Source organism: Geotrypetes seraphini, chromosome 1 (assembly GCF_902459505.1).
Source record: "Geotrypetes seraphini chromosome 1, aGeoSer1.1, whole genome shotgun sequence".
In the NCBI taxonomy this organism is placed as follows: domain Eukaryota; kingdom Metazoa; phylum Chordata; class Amphibia; order Gymnophiona; family Dermophiidae; genus Geotrypetes; species Geotrypetes seraphini.
In genome coordinates this window covers 238,672,345-238,692,090 of record NC_047084.1, presented here as the reverse complement: position 1 = coordinate 238,692,090, position 19,746 = coordinate 238,672,345, and positions in this window count along the sequence as shown.

Here is a 19,746-nt window from a genome sequence, read left to right as displayed (position 1 = left end):
AATGGTGGATATGTTTAGAAAATACTGGTTTATTGTACAACCTCATAAGCCTTTAGAGTCTTTTCTCAGGATAGCGTACACTCGGGGGATTACACTAGGTCAACGGTGCAATTTCTAAAAATATGGGATTCGTCCTGAGCTGGGGGAGGGGGGCACCATGGGGCATGTGGTAGGTGCCAGTGGTGCCCCTCCGCCATCCAGGGGGACATCTGGAAGGTTCCTGGGAGGACAGTAACTTTAAAATCTAGACATGTCACCGATTGCAACACCCAGGGTGTAATTTATATCATCGTTTGCCCTTGCGACCTCATATATGTGGGTCGAACTAATAGGAAAATAAAAACACGGCTGACAGAACACAAATCCCGCATTTTAAATAAGATAATGCAAGCACCCCTAGTTGAACACTGGTTGAGAGCTAAACATACTACCAATGACTTGAGATGGCGTGTCATTAATAAAGTGACAGGGTGGGACGGAGGGGGCGATCAGGTTAAGCTTAACGAGAGCGAGCAAATATTTATTTTTACGCTGGACACTGTTGAACCCCGCGGGTTGAACAGCGAAATCGAGTGGGGATCGATGATGTAATTTTGGTTGGGACCAATGAGCTGCAGGGGGCGGATACATTGTTGTTAGAGAGGGAGGATTTAAACTTCAGGCTAAGGACGCCGCCGCCATCTTTTCTCATAACTAAATTGGAGTCGGATGACAGCGGCAGCCTTGGTGAGTACAATATATAGTACTATTACTAGTTTTGAGTAAAACTCTGATAGGAGAGGGGCAGAACACAATTGGATGTGAAAGCTTCTGCTCTATATTTTACAGGGAGACCCTTGATAAAACACTGGTTGTGTGAAACATGTCGGGTCTGACTCCCCAGGTTTTGGCTGAGATAAGTACTTTTCACTTTTAAAGTATATACTATGACACTGAAGAAATGAAGTTTATTTAAATTATTTATTTCCTAAAAACATTGAAAAAGAAAAGAAAAAAAGTTAAAAGAACAAATAATATTACAAATAGACAGCCAATGATGAAGCACCACAATATGCTTCCCGCGGTATAAATCATTACAAGCGGTGGAGTGGTGGGGCTGAGGCGTCTTTTTGGAATTTGTAACAAACTTTATAATAGTCCAGACAACACCATTCACTTATTTTAATGCCTGGAAGTGGCATTAGGCATCATAAAGCACCAATGCAGCTACGATTCACATGAAAGGTGGGTGCCCGAAATGTAGGCCTTGAAAACCCTGGCCTATATTTTTGTTGCCTACCTTTCATATAGCTGCAATTCTACAAACAACACCGATGCCTGACTGACATGCGATCAGCAGCCATTTTGTAGGCAGCCGCCGATACTGATGGCATTGGTAGAATCCGGCCCTATGGGTTCTCCCTCTGACCCTTTCCAATGGAACTCGTCACCAAGCTACCAGCACTTCCTCTCTTCTTCCCAGCCCTGGTCACAGACAGGAGGCACTGATAAACATGAGTAATTTACTTCCAATATGTGATTAGGCTGAAAAGCATGAAGTTATTCATTCTGCATCTCTATGTCAATAATTGCAAGTATCTTTGAGCTTCTATCATTAGGATTAATGACCTTAGATGATCATGAAAAAAAAGAGAAAGGTGGCAAAGGTTTATTTATTTCCAAAATACACAAATCTATCTAATTAGAGTTTGCCAAATTTTTAGCTTCCATATCTGGGATACCTGGGTCAGGTGGGGCAGGGCAGTGTTAAGTGGGTGGGGTATGACAGATCCTTTCCATTGCAATTTTCCAGCATTAAAAAATGTATAGTTTGCACCTCTCTTCTCTCCATTCTTCTTGTTCCGCCATCTCTACCTCTGTCTTTTTTTTTTTCATCTTTCAATTCAACCAACTCTACCTTTCTCTCTCCCCTTTCCAGTCTAGTTATCTCCACTTCTCTCTCTTCTTTGCCTTTCCAGTAAGCCATCTGTATCTCTCTTGCTCGCTCTCCTTCATTCCCCTTCCAGCCCAGCCATTTCTACTTCTAGGCCCAGTCCAATGCGTGCTCCCTCTGGACCCAGTCCAGCACTTCACCTCTCTCTTCCCCCTTCTGACCTTGCATCTAATTCTCTTTACTTCCTCACACCCACCCCCCCCTCAAACTTCCCTTTGCAGCTCCCAGCTCCTTCCCTCCAGTGCAACATTAGGAAGCACAGTGCTGTGGTGTGGCAGCTCTTCGCAACCATGCTGTGCATCTCTGCTGGATCCAACACCTCCCCCCTCCCCCCACTATATTGAAGCACTGTTCTCCCTAATGCTGACACTGGAGGAAATAAATTAGGAGTGCAAAGGAAGGTTTGAGGGAAGGGGTTGACTTTCGGCAGCGGGCAATGGCAACATAGGAAAATGCAGGATCACGTGAAGGGAGGCAGGCAGGGCAAGACAAACTTAAACTATGACATCTCTCTCCCCATTACTAAAATCGGGGACAGAAGGTTGCCAAACAAGGGAGAATTGGAGACAAGGGTCTGAAATCAGAGACAATTCCTGAAAATCGTGGACATCTCGTAATCCTATATCTAATATTGCTAATGAAGGAAAAACAAAGTGTCCCCCACCTTCCTCTGAGTACTGGTTATGAGTGTGGCAGGTGTTAATTCCTATGCAACTTTACAAGACAAAGTTATAATAAGAATATGTGACTGTGAGGCATTGCATTGGCAGGTGTTAACTTACTGCCTGCCTTTAATATGCCAGTCTAAGAAGTTTACCTGCAGCTGCAATTTGTCAGTCTACTTTACCTTAAGTACCCATTAGGATTGTGTAATTCAAACATTACAATATTAATACACAGTAGCACAGTAAATGAAAGCAGATAAAGACCCACACTACCCATTTTGCCCAACAAGGTGTGAGCCCCAGACCCGCATGCTTAAACACTGGTTATCAAGTCTCCACCAAGCCAGCCATGTTGCCTGTCAAACATGATGGAGTCTTGATTATAACTAGGGAAGTAGCCAGAAGCTGATTGTTGGAAGGGCCTAAAAATCGTATGGAGCAGCCAAGCATTTCCTCTCAGTCCTAGCCCCCCGCACTACTGCCGCCACTGTCGACAAACCCCCTGCTACCACCACTGTCACAGCTGAAACCCCCCACTAACATCGTCATCGCGATGCCAACCCTCCCCCCCCCCCCCAGATCATACCTTTGCTGGCAGGCATGTTCTAGCCCGACCAGCTGAAGAGTTGCTCTGCCAGAGCAACAGAAGTCATCAGACTGCTCCAGCGTCCAGCATACATGGAAGTGTTATATCAGCCGCCAGAGCATCCTGACAACTTCCTGGTATTCAGGCAGCACGATTGGGCTCCGACAGGGGATCTGCACTAATTTATACCAGGTTTCTATGGTAGATGCATGGGATAGGCTCCCGGCAGAGGTGGTGGAAACAAAATCTGTGTCTGAATTCAAGAAAGTGTGGGACAGGCACGTGAGATCTCTTAGGGAGAGGAGGAGATAGTGGATGGGCAGACTGGATGGGCCATTTGGCCTTGATCTGCCATCATATTACTATGTTTTAGGTGGTGTAATTCTTCATGCCCAAAGTTGGACAAGGATCCCGATACTAAACACTATTCTATAAATAGTGCCCAATTCAGAGCACTAATTGTAGAATAGTGGTTAGCATGCATTTTTATCAGTGGCCAAATCTGGCCACCTGTTACTGAATCTAGTCTCATCTGTATCTGAGTAATGACTAAGGAAAGCAAAATCGAACACTTAATACTATGCAGCCAAATATTGGTCCAAAAACTCTCCCATGGGTCCAGAAGTTTTTCCAATACAACTTCAAGGGAGCTAAGGTCACTATGCAGACCTCTTTTTCTGATCAGAACCTTTTACAAGTGTTTTCCAGAGGAAAGTAAAATAATGAGCATGATTTCCTGTTAAAGCAAAATGTCTGATTTGAAAGTACCGAAACAAGGCCTTTGCTTTTTCAGCGAGGCCTCCAGCTCTTCTGTTTCAGAAATAAATCCTTAGAAAAGGACTGTGAAAGAGTTAGTGAAAGAAAAATCCCTTCTGAAGAGTACCAAAGATACTGTCCAATATCTCACACAAATTTCTGGGCTGATGTTAAGAGTCTGGAAAATAATGAGAGGAAATCCCAGCTGCCCTGCATAGTTTTACCCAGATCTGCCTCAAAGAGCGGAAAAAATCTTTTTTATTTATTTTGTTTTAAAGCTACATGGGATCGAAAGGTGGGATCTCTTCACAAAGGGAGGTAAGGGAGGATCATTGGTGTGGGCAGACTTGATGGGCCTTGGCCCTTATCTGCCGTAACTTTCTATGTTTCTATGTTTCTAAAGCAATTTATTAAGAAGAGAGAGCGGCAATGAGAGATATAGTTGTGGTATTCTGAATGGTTTACTAATGCCAGAGTATTGACTGAGATTATAACGTCTCAAGGGAGATGTTCATCTAGTTTACCCTTAAATCCTAGAACGGTGGATTCTGCAATTCTGGGAGAGCATTCCAGGTGTCCACCACTCCCTGCGTGAAACAGAACTTCCTGATATTCGTCCTGGACCTGTCCCCCCTCAGCTTCAGTCTATGTTCTCTTGTCCGTGTCACATTGGACATTGTAAATAACTGCTTTCCCTGCTCCATTTTGTCGAATCCCTTCAGTATTTTGAAAGTCTCGATCAGATCCCCTCGCAGTCTCCTCTTCTCAAGGGAGAACAACCCCAGTCTCCTAAGTTGTTCCTCGTAGTCCAGGTTCTCCATACCTTTCACTAGCTTTGTTGCTCGTCTCTGCACCCTCTCTAGCAGTTTTATATCCTTCTTTAGGTATGGAGACCAATGCTGGATGCAGTATTCCAGGTGCAGACCATGGCTCTGTAGAGCGGTATTATAACTTTCTCTGATCTACTCGTAATTCCCTTCTTTATCATGCCTAGCATTCTATTTGCTTTCTTCGCCTCCACCGCACATTGCGCCGACGGTTTCAGGGTCCTATCTATCAGTACACCCAGGTCCTTTTCCTGTTCGGTCTTTCCTAGAGTTACACCTGACATACTATACTTGTGATCTTTATTTTTTCTGCCTAAATGCATCACTTTGCATTTTTCCACATTAAAATTCATCTGCCATTTATCTGCCCACTTCTCCAATTGATTCAAGTCACTCTGGAGTTCCTCGCTGTCCTTCTGCGATCTGATTGCCCGGCATAGCTTTGTGTCGTCTGCAAACTTGATGATTTCACTGGATGTTCCTTCTTCCAGGTCATTTATGAAAATATTAAATAAGAAGGGTCCAAGTACGAAACCTGGGGTATACCGCTAGTCACTTTTTCCCATTCTGAGAACTTCCCATTTATGCCCACTCTCTGTTTTCTGTTCTCTAGCTATTTGCCTATCCATCCTAGTATATCTCCCTCTATTCCATGGCCTTCCTTCTAATGTCTGCTGTCCATTTTTTCTCCTCTTCTCTTGTTCCATTCCCTCCTTATGCCTGTCTCCAACATATTGATTTTTCCCATTCAGCTTTCTTTTTCTTTTTTGCCTCTGTCCACTCAAAACTTGTCCTCTTTCTCATCCTTCTTTTTAATTTCTCTCAATTCTCCATCTCCTCTCCATCTCAATTTTCTAGACCCTAGCTCTCCCATTTCCCATCTCACTCCTGTCCCAGCCTCCTATTTCCTTCTTTCTACTCCCCATTACCACATCTTTTCTCCTCTCTTCCTTTGGTCCAACATTTTGCTCTCTCTCTCTTCTGTTTTTCTTCCCTTTCCCCTTGATGCTGAACAATGAGATGGAAGGAAAAAAAAAAAAAGAGATGCTGCATCTCTCTCTCTCCCTTCCACCTCCAGGCCTAACATTTCTCCATCCCTTCAATCCCCAGATCCAACTTTTCCCCCTTTCTCTTCCCAACCACCCCCTTCCCATCTCTCCCCCTGTGTGCCTGCCTGCCTCCCTCCCTCCCCCAGGTCCACTATTTCTCCCTTTCTCTTCCTCAGTGGCGTACCAAGGGGGGGGGGGGGCGGTTCGCCCCGGGTGCATGCTCCAAGGGGGTGCACAGCCGGCCGGATCTGGAACCTCCCGCGCTGCTCCAAATGGCACCTCAGCGCAGCTGCCGTACTTTTAACAGAGCAGAGTCGGCAACCGCGCTGAAGTGAACGAAGATCCCTCGATGACTGCGCCATCTACCGCCTCTGTTCCGGAAGAGGTAAGTGGCGTGGGGGGGGGGGGGAAGAGACCGACAGCTGCAGTCATCGTGGGATCTTGCCACAACTCCCTGCGTCTGCCAGCCCAGCCCCCTCCGACGTCACTTACCTCTTCCATCCGGAGCAGAAGCAGTCATCGCGGGACCTTGCTGATTTGGGATAGAGAAAGAAAAGAGCATAGTAGGGTGGTTAAGGGAGAGAAAGGAGGTCAGGGTGTTATGGAAGGGTGTGGAGGGTGAGAAAGGGGGGGTCAGGGTGGTATGAAATCATGGTGAAAGGTGAGAAAGGGGGTCAGGGTGGTATGGAAGGGTGTGGAGGGTGAGAAAGGGGGATCAGGGTGATATGGAATCATGGTGAAGGGTGAGAAAGGGGGTCAGGGTGGTATGGAAGAGTGTGGAAGGTGAGAAAGGGAGTCAGGGTGGTATGGAATCATGGTGAAGGGTGTGAAAGGGGGTCAGGGTGGTATGGAAGCATGGTGGAGGGAGAGAAAGGGGCAGTTGCTGATGGAATTGTGGGGAAGGATACTGCATGAAATTGGGTTGGAGGGAGAGAAAGGGGGCAGATGCTGATGGAAGTGGGGGGAAGGGAGAGGAGAGAGTGAAATGCCAGACCATGTGGGTGTGGGAGAAGGAAGGGAAGAAGAGGAGAGGAGAGATGCCAGACCATTGGAGGAGGGAAGAGAAGAAGATGGATGCCAGACTAATGGGGGTGAAGGGAGAAATGGATGGGGGATGCATAAAGTTTCTAGAACAGGAATAGAGAGAAGATGCCATATAGAAGTGGCAGAGAGAGGGTAGACAGTGGATGAAAGGAAGAGAGTGACAAAAAGATGAGGAAAGCAGAAACCAGAGAAGACAAGGTAGAAAAAAATTATATTTATTTATTTTTTTTTTTTGCTTTAGGTGAGATGAATCGCTGTTTCTGTGATGTTGCATTGTATGCAAAGTCCAGCTTCTTGGTGCTTCAGTTTAACCTTTGTCTACTTATTTTTATTCTATCTCCCCATTTACAAAACTGTAGAGCGTTTTTTAGCGTTGGCATCTGAGCTTTTACCACCGTGGCTAAAAACCACACTACAGTTTTGTAAAAGGGGGAGTGGTTAGTTTGTGATTACATACTAGGCGAAGGTGTTTTCTGTGTTCTGTGTGTTTGAAAGACATGGTTTTCTGTTAGGATTGACAGTGTAGGATTGATCTATACTAGATTGGCTTGTTTAGTTTTACAATGGGTGTATTGATGTTGTACTGCTCACTGCAGTATGTAAGATGCTGCCTTTTCCTAGGTATTCATGTGTGACATGTGGATTGTTACTAAAAATCATGTTTTTCATACAGATGGGGGGGGTGTCAAAAAATGATGGGCCCCGGGTGTCACATATGCTAGGTACGCCACTGCTCTTCCTAATAGTTCTCCTTTCAAGTATCTCTTTCCTTCTTCCTCCACACCACCCCAGGTCCAACCTCTCTCCCTTCATCTCTCTCTCACTCTTCACAGCCCAGCATGTCTTCTCTCCCGTGCAAGACCCTCTCTTCTCACAGACTAACATGTGTTCTTTCCCCCCCAGGTCCAATGTCACTATCAAGCTGAAAAATCTGCCGATCTCAGCAGCGATTCAGCAACGTTATCCATAGCTCGTCTCCAATGACACGCAACTTCCTGTTTCCGCCCGAGTGGACCACGGAAGATGGAAAGCAGGAAGGGGAGCCACGGACAACATTGCTGAATCGCTGCCGAGGCCGGCAGATTTTTCAGTGTGACAGCAACATCGGACCAGTGCAGGAGGGAAGACATGCTGGGAAGGGGAAGTTCGGAAGCGGGCCACATAAAAATGGCCAGGTGGCCGGTTTCAGCCCACGAGCCTTCTTTGACACATGTGGTTTAAAAGGTGCTGTCATATAATTGACACGCGATCAGCAGCCGCCTTAGCAGCCACCAACAAAAGCTCCATTTAGAGAATCCAGGCCTTAGGGCTTGTTTGTGGTAATGCAGATGTGCTGATTAGCAGAGAAACGCCCACTCTCCACCTCAAAGAGTACTACTGCTTCAATTTATTATTTCTATAGCACTACCAGATGCATGCAGCACTGTACATTAAACATGCAAGAGACAGTCCCTGCTTGGAAAAGCTTGCAATCTAATTATTGATAGACACACAGAACAAAAAGGATGACTCTATACATGCTAATCAGGTAGGGATTTACAAGGGGAATGATGAAGCGGATAGGGGAGGGGACTATAGAGGGAATAACAAACAGGGCCTTGCAAGTGGTACAAAATGGTGCAGCCAGACTGATCACAGGAGCCTCTCCTTATCTCCTTATCTTCGACAATTGCATTGGCTGCCTGTGACTTTTAGGGCTCCTTTTACTAAGCTGCGCTAGTGGTTTTAACATGCGCTAAATTGCCAGGCATGCTAGACACTAATGCCTCCATTGAGCTGGCGTTAGTTTCTCCACTTAACACGGGGGTTAGCGTGTGCTAATCTGCAGCGCGCGCTAAAAACACTACCGCATCTCAGTAAAAGGAGCCCTTAGAGTGCAATATAAGATCTTGACGATTTGTCATCAATTCTTCTATGGTACCATTCCAGAGTACTTCATGGAAAGTATGACTGTTTACCACTGTAAAAGACCCTTGCATTCTGAAAATTTAGCCATTCTGAGGGGCAATGTTAATCCGAAATATATACAAACTTGTGTAATGACCTTTTTGCTGTGCTGGGGTAAAGTTATGGAATTTGCTGGTAGGACAGTTAAGGAACTGTGTTGACAGGGGAACTTTTAGAAAATTCTTAAAAAGACAATTTTGTCACAGTTTTTTTTATAGGGTCTGACTCACATTGTACGAAGATTTACTGTCAATTTAAATCTTGATGTCTGATTGTCCTTTTGTATGGTTTTAAGTATTATGTATGTTTGATCTTATCTAAACCGTCTAGGACTAGACGGTATAGAAATTTAAAAATAAATAAATAAGATATGGGTGCTTTACAAGTGGTTTGTGTTAGGACTTAAATTAAGCTTCTAAACAGTGGGCTTTGTGAACAAATTAAAATGATTTTTTTAGCCTGCAGTTTGCACATGCAGATTTGCAAATTTGCTGTGGGTCGTCTCAGTGCATCCTGTGGTAAAGCTATTTTAAGCTGCAGTAAGCATGTGTTAGCGTTTACCACAGCTTAGTAAAAAGAGCCCTAAGTGATTTTAGCATGTATGATATAGAACAGGGGTAGACAATTCCGGTCCTCGCAAGCCACAGGCAGGTCAGGTTTTCAGAATATCCACAATGAATATGTATGAGATGGATTTGCATCTCATAAGAACATAAGCATTGCCTCTGCTGGGTCAGACCATGGGTCCATCCTGCCCAGCAGTCCTCTCCCACAGCGGCCCCCCCCAGGTCCATGCCTGTAAGTGATCTTTTACTTAAAACATGTTATTCCCTAACCGTTAAATATCCTGTAAAGTAACCCTCTAAATATACTCTTCAATCCCCTTTTCCTTTAGGAAATCATCCAATCCCATTGTGAAACCCATAATCATACTCTGCTCTACCACCACCCTCTGAGTGAAGAAGAACTTCCTAGCATTTGTTCTGGATATCTTGAAAATCTGACCTGCCTGTAGCTCTCGAGGACCGGAATTGCCTATCCCTGATATAGAATAACACCTAACACTTACTTGTATAAATGCCACTTTGTGGCATCAATCACACTCACAAATACCTTTACTCTAGAATTTATGCACACAATTAGCACTTAAGTCTAAAAGCAAATGTATTAGCAATAGCACCAGCACTAATTGTAAACTTGAGATTTCAAAATCACTATGGGGCTCATGATCAAAAGAGAAAAACGTCCACAAACCAGCCTAAGTCGGCACTTGGACAATCATTAACGAAAGACATCATGTGCCGATAATCAAAATGGGTTTTGCACATGTTTACAAACGACATAGGCCTTCCCAGTGCCGTTGAACGACCAGAGCTAAATGGGGCATTTCAAGAGGAGTGTCGAGGGTGGGATTTGGGCGGGACATGGGCTGTGCTAGACTTAATCGTATTGAATGTATAACCGAAAGTTTTACACCAAAACCTAGACGGAACTTGGACATTGTGACTTAGGCCATTTACAACATGGTCTAAATCACAAAAAAATGATATAAAGTGACCAGATAAGCACTGCAAAGACATAATACAGACCCCCACACACTACCCCAGTGATCACCGACCCCTCCCATAAAAATCATAACCACAACTTTAAATATCTGCCTCCAGAATATCAGCACCTGGCAGCCTGCCATAAGAAAGCCTAGTAGAGCTGCACAGAGGCGGCTTAAGTCATCTTGGGGGTGGTTTAGGGACCCATGGAGAGGAGGACCCAGGCCCATAAGCCACTGTAATCACAGCATTCATGGGGAAACATGTGCACTCCCCAAAAAACCCCAAAACCCTTTTGTACTGTTATATAAGTGGCTCCTGCAGCTACAAGGACTATTGGGATTGTAGACAGTTGAGTATAGTATGTTTTGGGGGGCTTACCATGACCTATAAGGGAGATGTAGTGAGATGTTTATGGGGCACCCTTTTTGTGAAGTTCACAGCAGTGCCCTGTAAGGTACCTTCATTATTCATGTGCCATGTCTGGGTGTCCAGTCCATCACTTTGCTGACCCCTCCCACATCCAACAGGGCTTATTCCAGCCATTTTTGACTTGGACAAATATTTGGACGAAAATGTGGTATAAAGATGGACGATTTAGCAGCTTGGACAATCAGACGGCTGGACATATAATTAGACAATTTTCGGGGAAAAAATATTTTGGGCGTATTTTTCGAAAATGTGTCCTAAGCTTTGTCTAACTTTGGACGACTTGCGACTTAGACGAAAGTGGATTTAGACATTTCTTTCTATTATGCCCCTCCATGTCTCATACACCTATATAAACTTCATGTAGAGTCCTTTTACTGAGGCGTGCTAGCCGATTTAGCATGCGCTAAACGCTAACATGCCCATTATATTCTATGGACCCGTTAGCATTTAGCGCACGCTAAATCAGCTCGCGTGCCTTAGTAAAAGAGGGGGATAGTGTGTACAGTGCTCTCAAATCAATCAGTTTCTTCTGAACCTCAGCGACACCACTTAAGGCTCAAGCACTTCATTGCCTTAAGCTTTATGTGTCCATTCGTCATTGGTTCAATTTACAAATGAATAGCTTATCTCACCCTTTATATTTTTCTCTTTATTATAAATAACCAGCTTAAATATTTAAATATTGCACTTAGCTTAATGGTCTGGTGAGTAGGGAAACTGTGCTGACATGTTTCGCCAACAGCTTTTTCAAGGCATTATCCCTGTTCTATACCAGCCATCCCGTTTGACCATTTCATCCAAACTTAAGTCCTTACTCACCAGACCATTAAGCTAAGTGCAATATTTAAATATTTAAGCTGGTTATTTATAATAAAGATAAAATACTACTTATAACAAAGAGAAAAATATATAGGTGTATGAGACATAGTAAATGCAAATGTATAGCATTGCCCTTTAAAACTGCTGTATTCTGTGACCTAAAATTTAGAGACTTAGTCTGTTTTTCTGTATCCATGTTACAACATTGATTTGACTGAGCAAGCAACACGTTTTTAATAATGCAAAGGATAAAATTCTTCCCTTACAGTTTTGACATTCCAGTACACTGGATTAGGATTTCTCGCTCTTCTTTAAGGCAATTCAGGTCGGGGGGGGAGGGGGTTGGAAAGAAGGCAGGTCAAGCTCTCCTAGAGCTGGAGAAATCCTGCTCTGTCTATTTCCTACTCGGCTGCCGTTTCTCTTTTGGGTACAAACATAAATCATACAGTATATTGCTGACTTTATCAATCACCCTTGACTATCACTGTTCTGGAGTCTATTTTTACACGATCAACTACCATCACTGTGAAGAGCACCTGGGCTGCCTGTTCTGTATCTTCTTGTCCTCCTGCATTAATGCTTCTTTGGCTTGCTTTTCTGTTTCTTTTTTTTAACTTAAATTTTTCACAAATCATGTAACACCATAACCCTAATAAAAACATCCCTAAATTGTTCAACTCTTTATCCCCCTCTCACTTCAGTACTTAACATATTATTATCAAGATTATGAAATCAGCGATTTAAATAATATTACTATATTAAACCACTTCAAGTCAGCTCATATGTCTCTTTTGCTTAACAACATTCAAACTTTTATCCCTGCCCTCTCTCCCACTTATGCCACCTATTTGTAATCTGTCTCCCTGCTTGCTTCTGTTCCTGCACCGAGAAAGCTGTGTTGTCCTGTTTCACATTACAGTGAAGAGTCTCTTTCTACTATTGCCTCTTTTCCATTTGGAGGAGACTTTTATCCTTAATCTAAGGGATCCTTTGGGATCCTCACAGTCCCAGTGTGTTGTTTTCATGGTTCATGCGTTTGTAGAGCAGTGAGGAGCTATAAACCATGTTGCTACAGCATCCCCTACTGGACTTACTGCAATGGTTCTATCTTATCCCTGTCAAGACTTAGAATTCGGTGTGGAGTGTGCTCTGTGGCTGGCCTTGGTGTTAGAAACAGTGTAGAAAAATCTCCCCTAGAATTTTGAATCGTGCAAAGGATGAAGTTTGTTTGTGTAGGACAGAGGTACCCTCCCAGCCCTTTGGAAGGTAAAAAACCAAAAGAAGTGAATTGGGAAGTTGGAAGAGTTGTTAGGTGCAAAAATTGGAGAGAAAAAAAGAGAGTAGTGTCTTGACTTCTCTTCACAGATAAGGAACTATAGTGACTGGAAACTATAACGAATTTAGGTGCTGAATAAGGATCCGAAGGGAGGGGGGTCTTAGAAAACATTTTTGGAGATGTAAATTGGATGCCCAGTTGCCCTTCTGAAGTGATCTGGAGCCTAAGGAATTGGATAAAGGGGAAAAAATAACAGTTTTGTGCCAAGGATCAGAAAAATGGCTAACTGATGCTGTTCAATTGAGACACAATGTCTACCTCAGTGCAACTATATATATTGCACAAAACTGAAATAACGTTTTTGTTGGATCACCTCAGAAAGAATTTGGGGATTTACTTATGGCTATGGAAGAGATGCTTAGGGCCTGTCATCCTGAAGAATCCACTGTGGATTGTGAGTCAGAGAAGTGACCTGGGATTTGGAATTGGTTTTTGTAAATATCCTTTAGGATAGGGGTCCCCAAAGTCCCTCCTTGAGGGCCGAATCCAGTCGGGTTTTCAAGATTTCCCCAATGAATATGAATGAATGCACTGCTTTCAATGCATATTCATTGGTGAAATCCTGAAAACCTGACAATTCGGCCCTCAAAGAGGGACTTTGGAGACCCCTGCTTTAGGACATACAGATGTGTCCCTGGTGAAGGAGGAATGGGTTAGCTTTCTATCTTAGTTTAGGATTGTTTCTGATTGGATTTCACACACTCTCACTTTGAATATCTTTATTCATAAAGCTGTTGTTAACTAAGAATATAAGCATTGCCATACTGCAGGGGTCTCAAAGTCCATCCTTGAGGGCCGCAATCCAGTCGGATTTTCAAGATTTCCCCAATGAATATGCATGAGATCTGTGTGCCCGCACTGCTTTCAATGCATATTCATTGGGGAAATCCTGAAAACCCGACTGGATTGCGGCCCTCAAAGAGGAACTTTGAGATCCCTCCCATAATGGGACAGACTGAAGGTCCATCAAACCCAGTATCTTCTTTCCAACAGTGGCTAATTAGGTCACAAGTACCTGGCAAGATCCCAAAAGAGATTTTATGTTTATGAAAAAACTTTATATACCGCTCAATTTGCCAAATAGGATCAAGGCGGTTAACAATATAATCCAATCAAAGTAATGAAAAGAACTCCATTTATAAATAGGAAAGACAAAGCAAAAAACACAACAAAAACCTTCTTATCCTAGAAATAAACAGTAGATTTTCCTGAGTCCATCTTAATAATGGCTTATGGACTTTTCTTTTAGGAAGTTATTCAGACCTTTTTTAAACCCTGCAAACCTGCTTTCACCATATTCTCTGGCAATGAATTCCAGAGTTTAATTACACATTGAGGGAGGAAATATTTTCTCAGTATGTTTTAAGTTTACTACTTAATAGCTTCATTGCATGCTCCGTAGTTCTAGTATTTTTGGAAAGAGTAAACAAGTGATTGGTATCTACTCTGCATTTTATAGACCAGGGGTAGGCAATTCCGGTTCTTGAGAGCCCCAGGCAGGTCTCGTTTTCAGGATATCCACAATAAATCTGCATGAGATAGATCTGCATCTCAAGCAGGCAGTGCATGCAAATCCATCTCATACATATTTATTGTGGATATCCTGAAAACCTGACCTGCCTAGGGCTCTCGAGGACCGGAATTGCCTACCCTTGTTATAGACCTCTATCATATCTCCCCTGAGCTGTCTCTTCTGCAAACTGCAGAGCTCTAACTGCTTCAGCCTTTCCTCATAGGGATGTCATCCCACCCCCTTTACCATTTTCATCGGCCTTCTCTATACCTTTACTAATGCTGCTATATCTTTTTTGAGACGCGGAGACCAGAACTGCACACAGTATTCAAGGTATAGTCATAAACTTGTAATGAGCAGAAGCTTGATTCTATGCTAGAGGACTCTACAGTGATCATTTTTATGTATAAGTTCTGGTCAGCTTAAAGTATTAATAGGGAAATAATATTATAATGAAATTAAGTTTATATATTAGAAAATAATTTGAGAAATGTATTGCTCTTGATTGCAATTTTTCATTGACATCAATGTGCTTTTCTTTTTTTTTCTGGACTGTGCATCAGGCTGGTATAATGTCAGCAGTGCAGACCAGTGTCTAGACTTCTTTACCCTATTTTAGTAAGAATCTGTATCATGCTTGCCTTTAATCAGTTTTATAGCTAAATACAAAACAGAAAACATCTCAATGCTACTTTCACTTGCTACTTGTGAACAGTTTGGATAAGCATAAAAAGCTGGCAATCGTGATTTTTGTAAACATTCTCACAAAGTTCCTCAGAGAATATTAACTACATCTGTATTGACATGGAAACTTTAATGTACCAGACTTGTTGAGAAATCCTTTTTAAAAGGGCTCTCCACGCTGTCAGCCTGACCTTGCAGTTAGTTCCCAGGACTGGAAGGTAATAATCGGGAAGGGGTAAAACGCGGACCTCACAGACCTCGCGGATCTAAACCCGTACAGCCTTAAAAATCTGAGGTCCGTGTCGGTCCGTGTCCGTGGCACTTGTAGTTTCTGTCGCTGACAGACCTTGATGAGATTTTAGCACTGACAGATCCGTTTCAGCATAGGGAGGGAAAAGTGTTAGGATCCGTCAGCGGTAAAATCTCTTCGAGGTCTGTCAGAGCCAGAGACTCGTGCTGGAGTTTGGAGACTTCTTTTCCATAACACACGTCCAAAACCTATGTCCCCGCTCTTTTGGCTTCTGCTCTGCCGCTCCAGCACTAGTCTCTGGCTCTGACAGACCTCGAAGAGATTTTAGTATTGTGTTCAGTTGTGGCTGCCATATCTCAAAAAAGATATCGCAGCATTAGAAAAGGTTCAAAGAAAAGTGACCAAAATGATATAGGGCAGTGGTTCCCAACCCTGTCCTGGAGGACCACCAGCCATTCAGGTTTTCCGAATAGCCCTAATGAATATACCTGAAAGAGATTTACATGTAATGAAGATGATAGGAGTGCAGATCTACCCCATGCATATTCATTAGGGCTATCCCGAAAACCTGACTGGCTAGTGGTCCTCCAAGACAGAGTTGGGGACCACTGATATAGGAGCTGGAATTCCTCTCATATGAGGAAAGCTAAAGAGATACACTGGTTCTTCATCTTGGAAAAGAGATGGCTAAGGGAGGATATGATTGACGTCTACAAAATCCTGTGCGATATAGAACGGGTAAAAGTGAATTGATTTTGTACTCTTTCAAAAATTATAGAAACTAGAGGACACTCAATGATGGTACATGGAAATACCTCTAGAACAAATAAGAGGAAATATTTTTTCACTCAAAAACTATGGAACACATTCCCAGGGGATGTGGTAACACAGGTTAGTGTAATTGGGTTTTAAAAAGGTTTGGACAAATTCCTAGAGCAAAAGTCCATAATCCGCTATTGAGGAAGCCAGTGCTTGGCCTGGGATCAGTAGCATGAAATGTTGCTACTATCTGGGTTTTTGCTAGGTACTTGTGACCTGGATTGGCTACTGTTGGAAACAGAATACTGTACTAGATGGACCATTGGTCTAACCCAGTATAGCTATTCTTACATTCTAAACCAGTCTGAGAGATGTCAAAGCCTGACAAGAGTTTCAAAACTGCAAAAAGATGAAAGCTGTGCTCAGATCTAGGGGAATGAAACAGAGGATGGAAAAAGGCAATCAAAAACATAAGGAGAGACAAAAGGAAACTACACACAAGCAGGGGGTACAAAAGGTCAAATATCACTCAGTCAAATAGAAGGTGACTAGAAGAAGGTCATGTCAGACAAATCTGATCAATTTCTTTGACTGGGTGACCAGAGAATTGGATAGAGGATGTGCGCTAGCCTTTGACAGATATCTAATAAATAAACGGATTGCCCTCGGGATGGATCCCAAAGTGACGGGCTGGATCAGGAACTGGTTGAGTGGAAGGCAACAGAGGGTATTGCTCAATGGAGATCACTCTGAGGAAAGGGATGTTACCAGTGGTGTGCCTCAAGGTTCTGTTCTTGGGCCTGTTCTTTTAAACATTTTTGTGAACGATATTGCTGAAGGGCTGTCAGGGAAGATTTGCCTGTTTTGCAGATGATACCAAAAGTTGCAATGGAATAGACACCCCGGATAGTGTGAAAAACATGAAGAAAGACCTGGTGAAGCTTGAAGAATAGTCTGAAATTTGGTAGCTAAGATTTATGCTAAGAAATGCAAGGTCATGCATTTGGGCTGCAAGAACCCAATGGAATGGTACAATTTAGGTGGTGAACTTATGTGCACAATATCTATAAATATTTCTTACCGAGTGGGGGGTGGTGAAACTTGGATGTCGTTACACACTACTGCTCTCCCACGAGCGGGTATCAGCATATCCTGGGCCGCATACAGGTCATAACCCGCTGCCCGCTCATAGGCTCTAGTCGGGGCCTTGGCTCTGTCTGACATTGGTGCCCACCTTACTGTAGGCTGCCAGCCTTTACGGAACCTCCTGGGGCGGTTCTAGTTCTTTTTGGACCATGTCCCAAATACCTGACAGACGCCCTCCTTGCCTTTACTGTTATGTGCTCTTGCCTGGGCCTCTCCTCCTCGGGTTCTTAACCAATCCTGCCCCAATACTAACGGGTAAGGTAGACTCTGCACCAGGGCGACCTGTAATGTTCTCACTGCCCCTTCGATCTTTACCTTCACCCTGTGAACAGGATATTTTTTTGTGTCTCCATGCACACACCCTATTTCCACCTCTTTAAGGCTTGGGCAGTCTGGAATATCCCCTTTCAACTTTTGCCATAACTCCCTGGCCATAGCACTCTGTTCCGCTCCGGTATCTATTAGGGCGGTCACCGACCTATCCCCAATCCATACCTTCCGGAGATATTCTCCCTGAGGATTCCGCCTCACCCCCTTAGTGATGGTGAAGTTTTCTTTCTGCCTGCACTCCTGCTGACGATGTCCTTTACCCCCACACTTAAAGCATTGAACCTCATTGGATGGTGTAAATTTCCTCTGAGGTGCAATACCCTGGGTTCTGGGCACCCTATCCTCCCTTGGTGTCATATCCCCAGGTGTGTGTGTTGGGGCGGGTGTGGGTGGGTGTGCTTTAAATGTAGGTCTTATATCTACCATACTCTGGGTGTCCATATATGCCTCCACCACTTGCAACAGCTGTCCCATTATGAGTGACTTCGTCTCCATCAACTTAACAAAGTCCTTATGGTGACGCTCTGCTGCCTCCTGGCTGGCTTGCCGCAGTCCTTGGTTGGTCTCCAGGACTCTCTTGAGCTCCTCGTTCTGGTGCTGCCGTTCAGCCACCACTGCTGCCAACGCCGCCGTCTCCATCTTGGACCTGCGGAAACTGGGAAAGAAAGCACACTATCCAAGTGCGATACCTCAATTCACTTATCTTCCCAGTACCACCCTCGCCAGACCCCACATCTTATGCGCTTACCGCGGAACTGACGAGTCTGCGCCTGCGTGCTCCTTAACAGGGTGCACCTCCCTTCTTCCGGAACCTCCTGGTTCCCTCTGGTTCCTCAGGAACTCCCGGCACCGTCCGTGTCCTGGCTCCTTTGCTGGAACACTGCTGTCGGTTGCCTGCCTGTGGAATCCTCCGCCGTTGAGTGCGCTGCTTCCTCATCGGATCCGGACGCTGTGTTGTGCTGAAAAAGGTTCTCCAGACAATGGCATCCAATTAATTAGCTCACTGCATTCATACTGTGCTTGTAAAAAAACACTTTTCCTCCAGGAACCAAACAAAAAATTCCTCCAGGAACTTGATCAAAGTTGTACAAAAAAAAAATTTTTGGCGTATGGTATCCTTTTCCAGCCTTGAAAGGTAAGTCAATCCCACTCTGATACCACTCTGTCACACCCACGCTCTCTGAGAACACCTTGAGCCGTCGGGTAGTGACATGAAGCTTGTTACTGGCGTGGTCCCTTTAGAATTAGGGTCACCTTTCAAGTTGGTAGTCCCTGGCAAATGCCCAACTAAGCTTATTCTCCAAGGGTTTTGAAAAAATCACACGTTGTCAGAATGGCCTTGGTGAAAACATAAGCTTTTATTCGGCCACCGGCCGTGGAATTACTGTGCCGCTCCAGGTTTTCCTGGTAGCATGAACATCATACAAAAACAACAGAAAAAGTTAATCTCACTCGTAGTCACCCAGTAATCAGCTCTGGACTGGGTTAATAAACCACATACAGTCATTAATATTCCAGGAGGTTAGGAGGTGAAACAGTTAGCACAAATAACTCTCCATTGTAGCTTTACAGGAGAGACATTCTTGTTCAGGATTGAGAAATATTCTGTGCTGTCTTCCAGTGCTCTTACACTCTCCAGCTGGGCTGGACTTTCTCCCTAGTCCCGAGCAGGCTTTTCCCTAAGAGGGTTAATTTCCTTATCCCTATGAGGCAGGCAGACTAATTGAATTAGTTAGTTGCTAAGGCACTATCTTTACAGCTGGGCCTTTTCACAGAGTGTGGAAGTCAGGAAATTCTGGGCTTTAAACTAGCCATCATTACACCCTGGCTTTTGGTTCAGCTGTGAACATAACCTGAAGAGGAGATTACTGTAGCCTTTCCAAACTCCAGCAAAACAGCATGTAAAATTGCAATACAGGATTATTTCCCTAGTAACTCCCACAGTCATTAGTTCACAGAGCAAGCAGAGAAATACAGCCAAGACAAAACCTCTGTTCACAGACCTTTCCCAGGATATTCAGCTCTCCATTTCCTCTGAACAGCTTTCCTGTATAGCCCCACTTTCTTCCCATACCATGGGCTCTGGGGAAAGGAATTCAGTGGCCAAATTACCAGCCTGTTCC